Here is a 10,830-nt window from a genome sequence, read left to right as displayed (position 1 = left end):
TGTATTTCCCTGATGAGGAGGGATGCTGAGCATCGTTTCATGTGTCTGTTGGCCATCTGGATGTCCTCTTTGGAGAAGTGTCTGTTCATATCTTCTGCCCATTTCTTCACTGGGTTGTTTGTTTTTCGGGCGTGGAGTTTGGTGAGTTCCTTATAGATTCTGGATATTAACCCTTTATCTGATATGTCATTTGCAACTATCTTTTCCCATTCCGTTGGTTGCCTATTAGTTTTCTGGGTTGTTTCCTTGGCTGTGCAGAAGCTTTTAATCTTGATGAGGTCGCAATCATTTATTTTTGCTCTTGATTCCCTTGCTTTTGGGGATACACATCAACCTTTTATTTTAATTTTTTTTTTTCAGTAAAGGACTAGGAGAAAGGTAAAAAAAAATGTTCATCACATTTTCCAATATCTGTAGCCTGGGGAAACACTGAATATAGACTTTTGATACTTTAAGAATAATCTAAAACTCTTATAAGAAAGGAAAAAAGGAATACAAATATTAAAACTAATCAATGTAAATGCCTTTACTTAGGTTCCAAACATAATTTCTAAAGTACAGGAAAGGAAAAATCTGAGTTACAGTGATTTACACTTGACAGTCCAGCAACATGGAACTACAAGTAGCTCCTTTTTACATGAGCTGCTTCTCATCTTCTGGACCTTCACTTGACTTTTCTCTTCCATCTTAGGAAATCCTTCCCCATTCCTTCCATGTACTCAAATCCTTTGTATCCTATGTGGCAATTGTCTTCCCCAGGGCTTTTGGTCCTCTTCTGTGGTCCCTGTGTGTTCTCCATCATTGTACTAATCACATTATGTAGGAGGTAGATGGCCTATGTCCATCTCCCAAAGGAGGCTGCGAGAACTCTGATATCTGGACATAGGTCTTCTTCATCTTTGATAGCTAGTGGTTGGCCCAGAGCATGGTGCATAGTAAATGTTGATTAAGGGAAGATGCTGGAACAGGCTTTGTCCTGTTAATACTTTCCTTTTCTTCTTGGGGATCATCCCTGGAAGATAAAAAATTGGTTCAAGTTACCTCCCTGGATTCCACCCCCAAAACCTCCTTTTTTCCCCCTCATCTGTTCCTTATGAAAGCCATTTCATTATGGATCTTAATTTTTGTCTCAGTTTACTCCTTAGATGTTAAATTTATAAATTTCTCTTGCTCTTTGGCCTGCCCTCAGCCAGGACTTTCTTTTTTATTTTCTCCTTAGCCTGTGTCCCCAAACCCAGAACAGGAGCCAGCCTTGTTTATTCCTCTGTCCACATGCCCAGATTCTGTCTGGAGACCCATCAAGTGCAAGAGGCATTTCCTTAACTAGCGCTGCCTTGTCCCTCTCTCCCTACGACCACAGACTGAACTTCCCCAGGCCAGGATGATGGCTGGAACAGCAAGAGCTAGGGCTTTAGTTGACTTTAAGTATAATATAGATGCTACAAAAGTACATACTTTTGTATCATTCATTAGTAGAAGTATAACAAATATCACAAGATAAAGTGGTCCCATTATACTTTTGAGTAGATCAGATCCAATATAGGCATCATATATAAGGACAGTACAAATATAATCCAAAGAAAGCAAACCAGAGTGCAGAAAGATTTTCATTCCCTCTCTGGGAGATCAGACAACCTAGGGAAGATATATATATATATAATGTGTATACACATCTCTAGGATCTTAACATTCTTTATACATTAAAATATATATACTACGTATATATATATATATATATATATATATATATATATATATTATGCTATGTATAGTATAATATTTATACTAAGTGTTAGGAAAAGACCCTGGATACCAAATATTCTATTGAGCATTTATATACTAAGAAAGAAGTTGGACTGCATAATTTCTAAGCTCTCTCTACTTACTGAAATTCCAATCCTCTGAACTTCCAAAGAACCCATTTCAGCCTATTTTCTATATTTATGCATGTAGTTTTCTGATTGGTCCTACTATATTGCAAACTGCCTGTATACAGGGATATTATATCTTAATCACTCCTATGAGGGTACATACTTAATATACAGATTTGCTCAATAGATATCTGATGAATAAATGGATGGGTGGATGGATGGATGGAGCAAACAAAAACCATGTGGGCTCTTTAAGGAGTTTTTCTGTGATCTTAAGAAATCCTTTGATTTTCCCCCCTAATTAATAAAATGGACATTAACAATCCTATTGGTTTGCAATGCCAGAGGAAATGTCTAATGTATGAATTTTAAGATACTAGAAATACAAAAATATTAGGGAAAACATAATAAGAGTATTGTATCAATGATCTTTGTTCCCATCTCAAATCTTATTCAAATTTGACTTTCCCCTCTAAATTATAGAGTTTTATAGCAGACATTTAAGGCTCAGATGCATTTTTATCTTAGAGATTAATTTTTTTATACAATGTCGTATTCCTTGTAAGAAATCTTTATAGGGCCATAAAACCTTTTTGTGGCCTTGGTTAGGACATATTAAATGAATAATATAGCTTTAGTTATATTACCTAAATTCAATGGGATAAATGAAAAATATGTACTTTATTAATTATCAACAACAATAGCAGCAACATAAACAAAGTCTTATTAAGAGTCAAAGCAAGAGATTATTCAATTTTTTAAGAGTGATGTGAGTTTGTGCTTGTCATAGACACCTATTAAGTTGTCTGCCCCCACCCCATCCTCTCCACCCTGTTCACAGCTCCAGTTGTATAGACCTGTGTGAGCCCCTGATCAAAACTGGACTCATTCATTTCCTTCCAGCCTCTTCCTCCAAAATATGAGCTTGAAATTAACTGGGAAGCTCTTTCCTCATAGCAGTGCCCATAACATGTTAGCCTCAATGCCTACTCTGCCGTATTTCCCAGTGTCTTCCCAATAATCAGAGGAAAATTTCACTGTACATTTGCTATTTTTATAATTGTCTTTATAATGTGTATGTACATATTATTGGGTCTATGCGATTAGTTTCCTGGAGAGAATTAATATTGAGTTAATATTAATTTGGTTAATACTTGGGTTGCGAGTTATGTTGGATGCAGTTTAAGAAAAATAACAGGAAATTCATTTGAAGACTATTAGAGTATCTAGTGAAATCTAAAATCACACAGCCAGATAATGACTGGCTGTGTATCAAGATTAGAATTATATTTATTGATTAATTGTGTTTCTTGGAAAATTACTGAAGCTAAAGTATTAATTTTTTTTTCTTATCTCTTAGATATTTTCAATGATTATTGGCCTTTTTTCTTTTTTAGGTTCATCTCAAATAGGTTTATGAAAGTTGTCTTGGCTGAGAAAGTATCTTTATAAATCAGGATGTTTTATTTGCCATAAACAGGGAAAGCTTATTTATCAGGCATTCGATTGATCTCAGTAATACAGTATCCCTATTAAAGACACTTCTTTTGTTTTTTTTTTAATTTTTTAATTTTTATTTTTTTTTATTTTTTTAACAAATAGTTTATTGTCAAATTAGTTTCCACATAACACTCAGTGCTCATCCCCACAAGTGCCCTCCTCCATGCCCATCCCCCCCTCCCCCCCACATCCATCAGTCCTCAGTTTTTGTCAGCATTCAAGAGTCTCGCATGGTTTGCCTCTCTCCCTTTCCCCCACCATTTCCGCCCTTCTTCTCCCCCTTGTTCCTCCGTCAAGTTCCTCCTAATCCTCCTATACATGCAAACATATGATATTTGTCCTTCTCTACCTGACTTATTTCGCTTAGCATAACACCCTCAAGGTCCATCCATGTTGCTACACATGGCCAGATTTCATTGTTTCTCATTGCCATGTAGTATTCCATGGTATAGATAAACCACATCTTCTTGATCCATTCATCTGTTGATGGACACTTAGGCTCTTTCCATGTTTTAGCTATTGTGGAGAGTGCTGCTGTGAACATTGGGGTACATGTGCTCCTATGCCTCAGCATTTCTGTATCCCTTGGGTAAATTCCTAGCAGTGCTATTGCTGGGTCATAGGGGAGTTCTATTGTTAGTTTCCTGAGGAACCTCCACACTGTTTTCCAGAGGGGCTGTACCAGTTTACATTCCCACCAACAGTGTAGGAGGGTGCCCGTTTCTCCACATCCTCGCCAGCATCTAGAGTTCTCTGATTGGCTCATTTTAGCCACTCTGACTGGCGTGAGGTGGTATCTCAGTGTGGTTTTGATGTGTATTTCCCTGATGAGGAGGGATGCTGAGCATCGTTTCATGTGTCTGTTGGCCATCTGGATGTCCTCTTTGGAGAAGTGTCTGTTCATATCTTCTGCCCATTTCTTCACTGGGTTGTTTGTTTTTCGGGCGTGGAGTTTGGTGAGTTCCTTATAGATTCTGGATATTAACCCTTTATCTGATATGTCATTTGCAACTATCTTTTCCCATTCCGTTGGTTGCCTATTAGTTTTCTGGGTTGTTTCCTTGGCTGTGCAGAAGCTTTTAATCTTGATGAGGTCGCAATCATTTATTTTTGCTCTTGATTCCCTTGCTTTTGGGGATGTAAAGACACTTCTTTTGAATCAGTATTGCAGTAATTATCCCTGAAGTTCTTCAAGATCCCAAATTGCTTTTTGAACTCTTTACAGGAAATTAAACAGGAACTATAATTAGATGTTTATGACTTCTTCATTCTGCAAAAGTTGTGTTTGTATTTGCTCTATTGTGAAAGAACTGTTTAACGGAATATTCAACTTCTATAGAAGGGGTTACGGAGGATATACTTTTTGAGAAGCAAGATTAGCTCCCTGCCACCAGAGGGCGTGCTAACCTAAATTTGTAGAGGAGTGAATCTCAGAAAGGGCGATTCAGAATCTGGAATGAGCTCCAAATTGCTGAAAACAAACACCTAGAACAAGAACATATACTTTGAAAATTAAAATAAGCATGCCTACAATCTCCCACTTCTTCCTATTCGTACTTGTTTCTAAAAATCCGGTTTTATTCATTAAGGACTTACTTTTCACTCTGTGACATTTTTATTTCTCATCTTGATTATTTTTAATCCCTGCTATTATTACCTCATTGCTGTCTGAGGTTATAACATAACAGAAGTGTTTCTTTAGGACAAAAGATTATGTAGGAAATCATGCATTACAATATTTGAAAGTCACTGCCTGGAATTGTAGGTGGCCCTGCACTGTTCCTGACATACAGTCTCCCAGGTGGGGAGCCTGTAAGTAGAGCATGCCACTCTTGAATTCAGGGTTGTGAGTTCAAGCCCTGCATTGAGTGTAGAGGATACTGAAAAAAAAAAAAAAAAAAAAAAAAAGACTCACTGGAGCATGTGTTCCATTAGCTTCCCTGTTTCCCTCCCCACTATTGTTACTGCAACAGAGTTCTGCTGGTCTCACCCAAATTCCTAACAGACAGGTATAAAGCCATTTCTTCCTTCTTTGTCAGCTCACAATGAAAACAGCCTATTAAACAAAAAGTTTTGTTATACCCTTTCCTGGGCATTTCACTCTTCTGGTGAAATAACCTGCAGTCTTTTTAGCTTCTTCACAGATATTACATAGCATTGCTACTTACAACTCTTCTACCATTTTGGCACCATCTTCTAGAACAAGTAAGTGGATTGGTCCATGTTGTTTTCGGCACCCTCTTGTCCCAACCCCCTGCATTAGTTTGCCTCTTGTGGTGCCAAGGGCATCATTGGGTAAGTGGCAGGTGTTTTCTTGTTGACTTTGGTTTTAATTCAAGCATATGCCACAGCCAGCCATTCCATCGGAATTCACACTGTTCTCTCTTCCTTGAGCGGCACATGAAAGCAGTCCCCAAGCCCTTCTCCAGAAAACATCATATCGCTGCCTGAAATCAGCCTTTTGATTCTCAGATGCAGCTACTGGGCAAGTCACAGCCCCCTCCCTGCTGAAAGATCTTTTTTGGGTCTGCGGCTGACACAGCCCAGCTTACAGACGCCTGAGAGGGGGGAGCCTTTGAAGTTAGGTGGCTGCTGTTCTCGGTCGGTGCACATTGCTCACAGCGTTCATCCCTAATAATATCTCATGAAGACAATCTTTCCTGGGAAACAAGTCAGGCAGCCGCTCCAGTCTATGCGATGGGCTTCCAAGCCGTGTGTCACACTGCAAATATGTACGCATTAAGGGGTATGTTTTCCTGGCTCCAGACCCAAAAATCAACTCTTTCCCAAGACTTAGTCAGCAGCCCAAGGACCCATAGCAAACAGACACACTGCCCAGTCAAATCCATGTCCTTTCTGCTCCAGCAAGAGATCTTAGCCCCCGTTCAAGCACAAATAGGATCTTGCTGGAATGAAGGGGGCTTGCTGCAAATTCACACACAGCAGGTCAGAGTGGAAGCATATTTTCTTTAGTAAATGAGTGGTTGACCTCCTCTTCCTCCTTTTCCTCCACCTTCGGGCTTTTGCTGAGAATGAAAAAGAAGCAAGACAAGATCTGTTTTTTCCTTTCCCATTCTCAGCAAGGACTGTGGGAAACAATAGGTCTCTCTAGTGCTTAGCATATTAAATATTAACTACCAAATAAGAACAGAAAGTCCATTTCCCAGCCCTGCTATTCTGTCTAATACAAAGAAATATTAGCTATATAATAGTAGTTACCAATTTTTTTTTTTAGGTCTTACGCTGTGCTGAGCACGCTTGCTAAGAACTTGCTTTAAATCACATCATTTAATTTTGACCACAACCATTTCAAGTCCTATTACTATTATTCCTATTATACAGATAGGGAAACTGAGGCTGATAGAGTATAGAAAGTTTGCTCCAAATTTCACAGCCAGTAAGATGAGCTCTGACTCAGCACTTGGAACTATAGTCTAGTCTGGACTTAAAGACTGTACGCGAATAGAACATGTGTACAGGTAGTACCTTGGGTTCTGTACCTCCAGTCACTCATCAGTAGTTCCTCTAAGATCCCAGGCTGTAAAACTGCTATCCTGTCCTGCCTCTTTCTCTAACCAAAGGAGAACATCAGAACCTCCTGGACACAGTGACTCCCTGGGCTAATAAAGAAAGGCTCCAGTCTCCTGGTCTCCCCCAAACTGCTTGGGTTTTAGCCCTTGAGACTGACAGTATGATTCTTGAGCTATGTGGCAGATATTGAAGATTAATACAAATCAGTCAATAAACTTCATAGAGGGCGTTTTGTGTGCTCATACCCCTGCTGGGCTCTGTAGAAGATCAGAAGGAATATGAAACTTGGCCTCTGATGCGGATTTGGCAACGAGCAAATGGGACAGACTTGAGATTCCATGTCACTCTAAATTGCTCCTGATTCCTAGGGCCAGCCAGTCACCCCTAGAGGCACATTGTGCTTCCTGGTCCACTGGAAATGTAATCAATGGTTTTTAGCAGCCATTTCTTAAGCATTTGGTTTTAGGTTTCCTTATACTCCTTTCTTAAAAATATTTTATTTAGTCTTGAGAGAGAAAGGGAGAGAGGAAGAGAGGGAGAGAGGGAGACACAGAATCTGAAACAGCTCCAGGCTCTGAGCTGTCAGCACAGAGCCTGATGTGGGGCTCAAACTCACGGACCATGAGATCATGACTTGAGCCGAAGATGGATGCTTGACTAACCGAGCCACCCAGGCACCCCAGATTCCTTACACTCTTAAAAACTGAAGACACAAAGAGCTTTTGTTTATGTAGAGGATGTCTGCTAGTCATACTAGAAACTAAAACATAGAATTTTAAAGTTACTTATTAAATTTATTGTTATTTTGAAGTAACAATAATATCCTCATTGCGTATAGAATAATTTATGAAAAATAACTACATTTCCCAAAAAATTAGTAATAAACATGGTATCATTTTACATTTTTTCAAATCTCCCTGATGGATGACTTAATAAAGAACATGATTCTGGTGTTTGCTGCTTCATTTGTAATCTGTTGTGATATGTTCTTTTGATTGAAGGATATGAAGAAAATACAGCCTCATACAGTTATGTAGTTGGTGAAGGAGGACCTAGCAGACCCTACGAAAGTGTTTTGGGACCCTTTAGGGGTCCAGAGACCACACTTTGAGATCAGTGATCTTTATGTAGAGTTTGGCACAGGCCGCTTGCATTGCTCAGTGTCTGTCTAAGATGACGTTTTGGTACAGACATAGAAATGTGGTATAATTATGGTTAGCCAATTAGGCAAGTACCCAAGTTATAGGATTTAAGAATCAAGTATAGGTGCTCCTGCCCCTAAGTATTTCCCTTTGAGTGACCCTTCCTCTGCACACACCTGGTCATTAGGCTTATCTCTAGGTTAAGAGACTTGATATACACCTGAAATTAATATAACACTGTACATCAGCTATGCTGGAATTAAAATAAAATTTTAAAATATAAATAAAGCAAAAAAAAAAAAAAAGACACTGAAATGCCCCTGTTTACATGTAAATTCATCAATCATCCTTTAAATAAACCTATATTAAGTGGCATAAAGGTGCAAGACTCAGAGCTAGGAACAAATGTGAATCAGACAGAATAATAAAACAATTTACTAGCAAGTAATTCCCTAAGAGAATCGAAAACATGACACATAAGGGTTTTTTTTAGTCTTTACCTTGTGTGTTTTTTATTTTTTTATTTTAAATTCCATTTTATTTTTTGTATTTATTTTTTAAATAGTTTATTGTCAGGTTGGTTTCCATATAACACCCAGTGCTCATCCCCACAAGTGCCCTCCTCCATGCCCATCACCCCCCTTCCCCTCTCCTCCACCCCCATCAGCCCTCAGTTTGTTTCTCAGCATTCAAGAGTCTCTCATGGTTTGCCTCCCTCCCTCTCGCCAACTTTTTTTCCCCGTCTTCTCCCTCATGGTCCTCCATTAGCTTCCTCCTAATCCACCTATATGTGCAAACTTAATGACACATAAGTTTTGATGGGACAGAGAAGAGTGGCTGAAAAAGTCTGAAGAGGATATTATTGAGGACTAATTCAGGCCAAAGTGGTGGTCAGCATGGCATTGCTTCAGGCATCCATAATTCTCACCTACAAAAAAAAAAAAAAAGCTCTGAAAATTCATTTTTTTAAAATGTTTTATTTATTTCTAGGAGAGAGAGAGAGAGAGACAGCGTGAGCAGGGGAGGGTCAGAGAGAGAGGGAGTCACAGACTGAAACAGGCTCCAGGCTCTGAGCTAGCTGTTAGCACAGAGCCCAAAGCAGGGCTCAAACCCACGAACCGTGAGATCATGACCTAAGCGAAAGTCAGACGCTTAACCAACTAAGCCACCCAGGTGCCCCTGAAAATTCATTTCTTGAAGTTACTTGATTCTTCTTTTAAAATGAAAATTCACTTCTCTGAGTTATTTAATTCTTTTATGCTTCCTTCTCCCAACTGCTATAAAGGTTGCTATCAGAACTATTAGACATTCCCACCTTTATCATCCAGGAAATCACCAGCAAAAAAGAACCAGTGCATTCTGTGTTTCTTTACATATCTAGATCTAGATCTAAATTTATACATGCATATATACACATACATATATATACATATATATATTTATTAATAAATACTCATGGGGTGCCTGGGTGGTTCAGTCAGTTGAGCGTCTGACTCTTAATTTCAGCTCAGGTCATGATCCTAGTATCAAGCCCTGCGTCGGGCTCCTTGCTGAGCATGGAGACTGCTTAAGATTCTCTCTCTCCTTCTCTCTCTCTACCTCTGTCCTTCCCTTGCTTGTGCATGCATGCACACACTCAAACAAACAAATAAATAAACATATATTTATATAAATGTAGTGAAAGAAAATGATTTATGCAGCTGTGAGGGCTAAGCAAGTCCTAAATCTGTAGGGCACGCTGTCAGGACAGGAAAGCTGGAAACTCTCAGACAAGAACTAATGCTGCAGACCTCAGGCAAAATTTCGTCTGCTAGGAAATCTATTCCAACGCATTGCATCAGGCCTTCTCAGGTTATCCAGGATAATCTCTTTTACATAAAGCTAACCGATTGTAGATCTCAATCACATCTGCAAAATGCCTTCACAACAATACCTGGATTAGCGTTTCATTAAACAACTGTGTACTATCATCTAGCCAAGTTGACACAAAATACTGACCATCATACCACCTTATTGTGAATTTGTTTGATGGACTTTTCCTACCTAAAAACTGTTGTTGTAATCATCTTATTAATACAAAATTTTAATGTTTAGTTTTGAGAGAGAGAGAGAGAGTAGAAGAGCAGAGAAAGCGGGAGACACAGAATTCAAAGCAGGCTCCAGGCTCCGAGCTGTCAGCACAGAGCCCAACATGGAGCTTGAAACCATGAACCATGAGATCATGACCTGAGCTGAAGTTGGACGCTTACCTGACTGAGCCACCCAGGTGCCCTCCATCCTAAATATTTTTTAGAAATTAAAATATAGAAACAACCTAGAGACTAAGAAGGATCAAAGATAAAGAGAAATACAGAGCAATAAGAAGATAGGAAGAGAAAGCTGGTCCGGTGGGAAAGGACTGGAGGAGAGACCAGTATCAAAAGTGGAGACATCAAAATCATAGAGGGAAAGACAAAGGACAAGAAGAGGAAGAGGGAAGAGTGACTTCCTGAGGTAAACTGCTCTCATCACTAACTTTAAAGTAGGCATTAAAAAAGTAATCATTATTCACAACTCTCAGTTTCCTCACACTAAGAGTTAATGGCATAGCTATGAGGGATTTCCAGGGAAGGAAATGTAACTCTAGAGGCTCAAGTGATTTGTATCTAATTAACGCTAGGTCCTGGCTAGAGCTGGCCTCTGAGCTAGAACTTCCCCAGCCCTAAACTCATACTCTTTGTTGAGGTAGATTGAGGTCTTCTGAATTTAACCATAGAGAAAATGTGTGAGCTCTCTCCTCTCTTGGA

The sequence above is a fragment of the Hyaena hyaena genome, unplaced genomic scaffold (genome assembly GCF_003009895.1).
Source record: "Hyaena hyaena isolate Hyena2069 unplaced genomic scaffold, ASM300989v1 scaffold_292, whole genome shotgun sequence".
NCBI lineage: Eukaryota > Metazoa > Chordata > Mammalia > Carnivora > Hyaenidae > Hyaena > Hyaena hyaena.
Note: the sequence above shows the minus strand (reverse complement) of the source record.